Consider the following 6,000-nt stretch of genomic DNA (forward strand, 5'->3'; position numbering starts at 1 on the left):
CTAATTTCCTCCTGGGTGCTGCCCACGTCCCTTTTTAAATGCATATTTGGCCCTTGTTTCTTGAGAGCATCTGTTCATCGATCTCTCCATCCTTCCTTCCATCCATCCGTCCACCTATAAATGTGCCAGACATTGTATTATGTTCTGGGATATGGCAATTAATCTGGGAGGTTAAAAGTCTCTGCCCTAAAGAAGTTCCCTATCTAACATCCAAAGAATGTCAAGAATGTTGACACTTCTTCCCCTAGAGGAATAAAAAGATGACATTATGTTACCACATCCATGGAGTTTCTGAAAGATGAGAAATCAAAGCTGTCTACTTAGGAAGCTGGTTGTTCTTTTCTCCCATTTTCATAAGTTCCTTATTTTGCAAGAGGCTCTACACTGAGAGTGAAGGAACGTATTTCAAAGTGACAGGTAGACAAACTAGTATTCTCCAGCAGTCCTCCCACTTCCAGCTGCAGAGGATGCCCCCTTTGACCTAGTTGGAGACCCATTTAACACATCCATTTCAGAGGATAGGGACTAACTTCCCTTTACCCTCCTCCCAGCTGCAAATTCCTAGTCTGGGTCCCCATTTTCAGTAATGATTTAATATAAATATATTTAAAATAATAATCATGTCCTCCCTCTGCTCTCCCCTTCACAGCTGCAGCTTCCTACCTTGAGGTGCATCTGAACTGTGATTAATACATGTATTTAAAGAAACAGTCATTTCTCTCTTTTTTTCTTCCTCACAGCTGCATTTTTCCCACCCTGGCAATTCCTCTCCTATACCTATAACACATACATATTTTAGTTCCAGACTCACAGAAACCTTTTAAAAAAACGCTGGATCTTGTAACTATGCTCTCTTCATGTTACACCAGTGTCCTCACACTGTGATCCCATCCTGAGATCCAGAAGCTGCTTTAAACAGATATGTTCATATGTCTCAAGTAAGTAAAAAAGTCCTGATGACAAGTACCTAGGACCACAGCCCTTCTTTTTCTTAGGAAATGCAATACTCCATCTTCCTTCTTGTCACTAAAGTGGAGCAGGGTGAGCTCCACAGTTCAGATCATCCTGAAGATTCTGGGTGCATGAGATTGTATTCTCTGTTAATGGAGTATTTTTTTCTTTTCTTTCCTTTTCTTGTTCATCATGTCTTCTAGGGCCATATATATATATATATATATATATATTTTTTTTTTTTTCTTTTTAAGATTGGCCCTGAGCTAATATCTGTTGCCAATCTTCTTTTCTTCTTCTTCTTCTCCCCAAAGCCCCCCAGTACACAATTGTATATTCTAGTTGTAGGTCTTTCTAGTTCTGCTGTGTGGGCCGCCACCTCAGCATGGCCTGATGAGCGGTGCCATGTCTGCACCCAGGATCATCACTGGTGAAACCCGGGGCTGCTGAATAAGAGTGCACCAACTTAACTATTCGGCCACGGGGCTGGCCCCCATATTTTTTTTTTTAATTGAGGTGAAATTCACATAATATTCAATTAACCATTTTAAAATGTACAATTAAATTTCATTTAGTACATTCACAATATTGTGCAACCATCAGCTCTGTCTAGTTCCAAAATATTTTCATCACCCTGAAGGAGGCCCCCATACCCATTAAGCAGTCACTCTCCATTTCCCACTTCCCTCAGCCCCTGGCAACCATTAATCTACTTTCTGCCACTATGGTAGAGCCATAATTTTTGGATAGAAGTTTCAGCCATACTACTTATTTGAACAAACTTCTGAATGTGGTTTGTTCCACAGCTGAGTGATGAAGGTCTCAAAACCACAACTGTCTGGCAACAGGATGGCACTACTACACTATTCTCTTACAGTTAGAGAATATCTTGGTGACTAATTCAATGCATGATGGATTGGACCTGGATCTGATATGGTCCAGCCTCCTTGAAACCCAGATTTAACACGTGACAATTGGAACATTGTGAGAAAGAAAATTTCTGAACCCCACCCGACAATGACTGAAGACCTAAAAACAGCTGTCAAGGATGGTTTAAATGTAATCAATCATCAGAATGGAAGAAGACATCAGAACAGCATAGAGAAGACATAAAAATTGCATGGAGAATAAGGGGAAGTGCATTCAGAAAACTTCTAAATGCCAAGCATAGAGATTTTGTCATATGTCTGTACAAGATCAAAACAGGAGGAATAAGAAGTCTTTAGCTTCACTCTCTCCCCTGGACTAAGTCATGACACTTGTGCCTCTCAACTAATTCTGGAAGTGCATGAATTGTGGTAAAGGCTGGGTCTTTGTTTTCCCTCCATCATGGTGTTTCTTCAGTCCCCCGCCCCCCACCACTTATTCCTCAGGGCATTAGTTCTAGAGAGTTTGATAGGTGTCATGTAAAAATGGTTCCGTGATTTGTTCATTTATTCATTTTCTCATTCATTCATTCATTCATTCCACCAGCGTTTACTGAATTCACTGATATATTTATCACTATTGCAGATTCTGGGGATAAAGAAGTGAACAAAACGGATAAACCAAGTTTGCTTATTAAAACAGTATTCCTTACTACAGGCCCTCTGAGAGCAAAATTTAATAAGACAATGTGAATTGTGAAGCTTCAAGAGGAATTTCAAAGAATTCCTCTAAAACAGAGTTGGCCACATGCAACCTGTGATTCTTTAGAAATACCTTGGGAAGTGCATTATTATTGAGTGCAATAAAGAGGGTTTTTTTTTCTGGATTCTTCCACTATAACCTAATTCCCCAGATTGGTCCTCCTTATTATTCTCTATAATAGGGAGAGACTATGCTTTTTTTCTCTTCAGAGCTCTTACTGCACTGTGAAGTTACATGTTTATTTTTGGATGTACTTATCTATGCCTGTCTCTGCTGCTATACCGCTAGTTCCACAAAGACACAGTACATACCCAGTAAATAATTTGAATTTTTTGAATGGATAATTTAAATAAAAATTTACTTATTTATCACCTTCATCAATTTTGCCCAATGTTTGAGCTCCCCTCTTTCTCAAGTTTTTCGCTTCTCTGAGATAAAGGGACCTCTAGAACAACAGTGGGCAGGTTGATCACCACAGTTAAGGGCTGCATGTAAGGTGATAGTTTTTATTGGACTTGGTGATTGCTGTGGGAGATGAAAGACTTTGTAGAAAAATCCCCTGTACTCAATAGGCTATGATATTAAAATAATAACTAATATTTTTGACATTATTATATTTAGCACTTTTTATGTACCTTTACACAAAATAACTCATTTAATCATTTTAACAGTCTTATAATATAAACATTATTAATATTTTTTTTATTGACACTATTATCACCAATGAGCTTAAGTAACTTGTTCAAAGCTACACAGCTCATTAATGGGGGAGCTGGAATTCAAACCCTGGTAGGCAGGGTCTGTACTGTAAGCCACTATGCTCTATTTGTATCTATAGTACTCTCATACTCCTGGAGGTGTAATATTCTCATATTCTTGGAGCAGAATCAACTTTCATGGCACTGTAGTATTAGCTAGGAAAAACAATTGCATCTTTGAGTGTTCCAATGGCCAGATATTTCACAAGATACTCCTGCCCTTAAGGAGAGAGAACAACTTTAGGAGTTAGTTATTTTTTCATGATTATTCTGAGATGTATCAGGGACTGAACTTGGGTAGTCTTACTCCAGTCTCCCACACTCATTAACTATTAGCTCCTACTGCCTCAGGATCTTTGCAGTCAGTGCTATGTTGAGCACATATTACTCCCTTGATACTGTTTTTTCTGTTTTCTTTTTTTATTTTGTGGTTTTGATAGCTGCTTTTTGTTTAATTGGTTGTGTGTGTGCACACATGAATATGTTTAAATTTCAACTCTAATTGTGAAAAGATGTGAAATAATGAAAGCCTTCGCTCTTCACACCTTAGGAAGAGTTTCTGCTGGAGTTGATTTGAGAAAAGTCCTGAGTAAAGTGAAAAGGGGGAGAAATTGGTGATCAGAAGGTTTGGGATCTAAAGGAGAGCATAGTAGCAGGTCTAGATCTTAGGTGAGGAAGGAACTGAAAGCTGCTTAAAATAGAGTGAAGAGACCACGTTACAGAATAGACAGAGAGGGACTCAGGCAGATGGGATAAGAGATTGTGTTTGTGGCTGAAAGGAGGCAGAAGGCACTACATCATAGCACAACAGCATTTGGCAAGGAGAATGAACTTCACAGAGGTAGGATAACTGGAAAGGGCAGAATGGAAAAGAAGATTATTTGACTGGATGTTTCCATTTCAAGGATGATGTAGCTGAGTCTCGCTGAGGCTCTGCCTGGGTCATGGACACACCGCTGACTAATCATTTCAACTGTTAGGAGAGAGGAGCTTCTCAAACTCTACTACATACAAATCAGTTTAGAAGGGCATGAGAGTCTGCATTTCTGACAAGCTCCCAAGTGAGGCTGATGCTGCTGGTCTGCAGACCACACTTTAAGTAGCAAGGTAGTAATGTACTCCTAATCTTCAGATGAGAAATAATGGTTCTCATTTTTGGACCTCTTCACATAAACAGGTATATCTGTCTAAACTCCTCCCTGAATGAGGTCTTGGTGGAAGTAAGGGAGAGAGAATACTGAGAGAGGGAATCATTTCATCTCAGAAGAGGCACCTTAGGAAAAGCTTCAGTGCAACCACAGAGTGCTTGAGAACACTGAATTTTCTGAGAATGGGTTTATAGAGGGAAGCTGGATACTGGAAGAGATACACAGAGGGCTCTGTAAAAAAAAAAAAAACAACAAACCCCATTCCCAAACTAGAACCTGCCTGGGTTATAATGGAGACATACATGAAAGCACACTTCTAAATGAGATAGCACCTTGTGGCATGCTGAGTACATGTGTAAAATGCCTAAGACATTGGCTAGTGTCTTAGAGTACTTAGAGCTGCCATTAAAAATTATCACAGACTGGGTGGCTTAAACAACAGAAATTTATTTTTCACAGCTCTAGGGGCTGGGAAGTCCAAGTTCAGGGTGCTGGCAAAGTAAGTTTCATGCTGAGGCCTCTTCCCTTGGCTTGGAGGCAAAAACTAATTTACTATATGCTCACATGACCTCTTTGTGTGTGCATGGAGAAAGAGCGATCTCTGGTATCTATTCCTCTTCTTATAAGGACACCAGTTATATCAGATTAGGACCCTACCCTTAAGACCTCATTTATCCTTAAATACTTCTTTAAAGGCTCTATCTCTAGATACAGTCACATTTGGGGTTAGGACTTCCAGATATGAATTTTGGGGGGACCCAGTTCAGTCTAAAACACCTAATATACAGTAGGTGTTCCATAAATTTCAAGTAGACAAATATCTTCAAGGGCAGGGACTGTGCCTCATGCATCTTTGCATTACCTTACAGTGACACATAGGTATTTGATAAGTAAATGACTGGTACCCTGGGAAGGTTGGTGTTTCAGACACAGAGATAACATGTTGTGTAGTTTGGGTGCTCGGTGCCAGGACCTACAAAATCAAGAGCTACCTTCGTGGAGCACAATGTAGAGAGGACTTCTGGTTGGTCACAGTTGCACCCAGTGGTAAACACCCTATCCACAAGGTCATCTTTGAATAGGAAGGGCAATAATGAATCATCTATTCCTAGAGAGTGGATCATCTCCCATGTACTTTTGCTGGTTTATCTGTAATTTGTTCCTTTGGGTCCTTAGCAATCTGTCCATCTTTGAAAATGTTTTAAATAAGTGAAAATAAAAATATGTGTATTGGGGGCTGGCCCCGTGGCCGAGTGGTTAAGTTCGCGCTCCGCTGCAGGCGGCCCAGTGTTTCGTTAGTTCGAATCCTGGGCGCGCCCAGTGTTTCGTTAGTTCGAATCCTGGGCGCGGACATGGCACTGCTCATCAGACCACGCTGAGGCAGCGTCCCACATGCCACAACTAGAAGAACCCACAACGAAGAATACACAACTATGTACCGGGGGGCTTTGGGGAGAAAAAGGAAAAAATAAAAATCTTTAAAAAAAAAAAAATATGTGTATTGGTCAGTGGTT

Source organism: Equus przewalskii, chromosome 8 (assembly GCF_037783145.1).
Source record: "Equus przewalskii isolate Varuska chromosome 8, EquPr2, whole genome shotgun sequence".
NCBI lineage: Eukaryota > Metazoa > Chordata > Mammalia > Perissodactyla > Equidae > Equus > Equus przewalskii.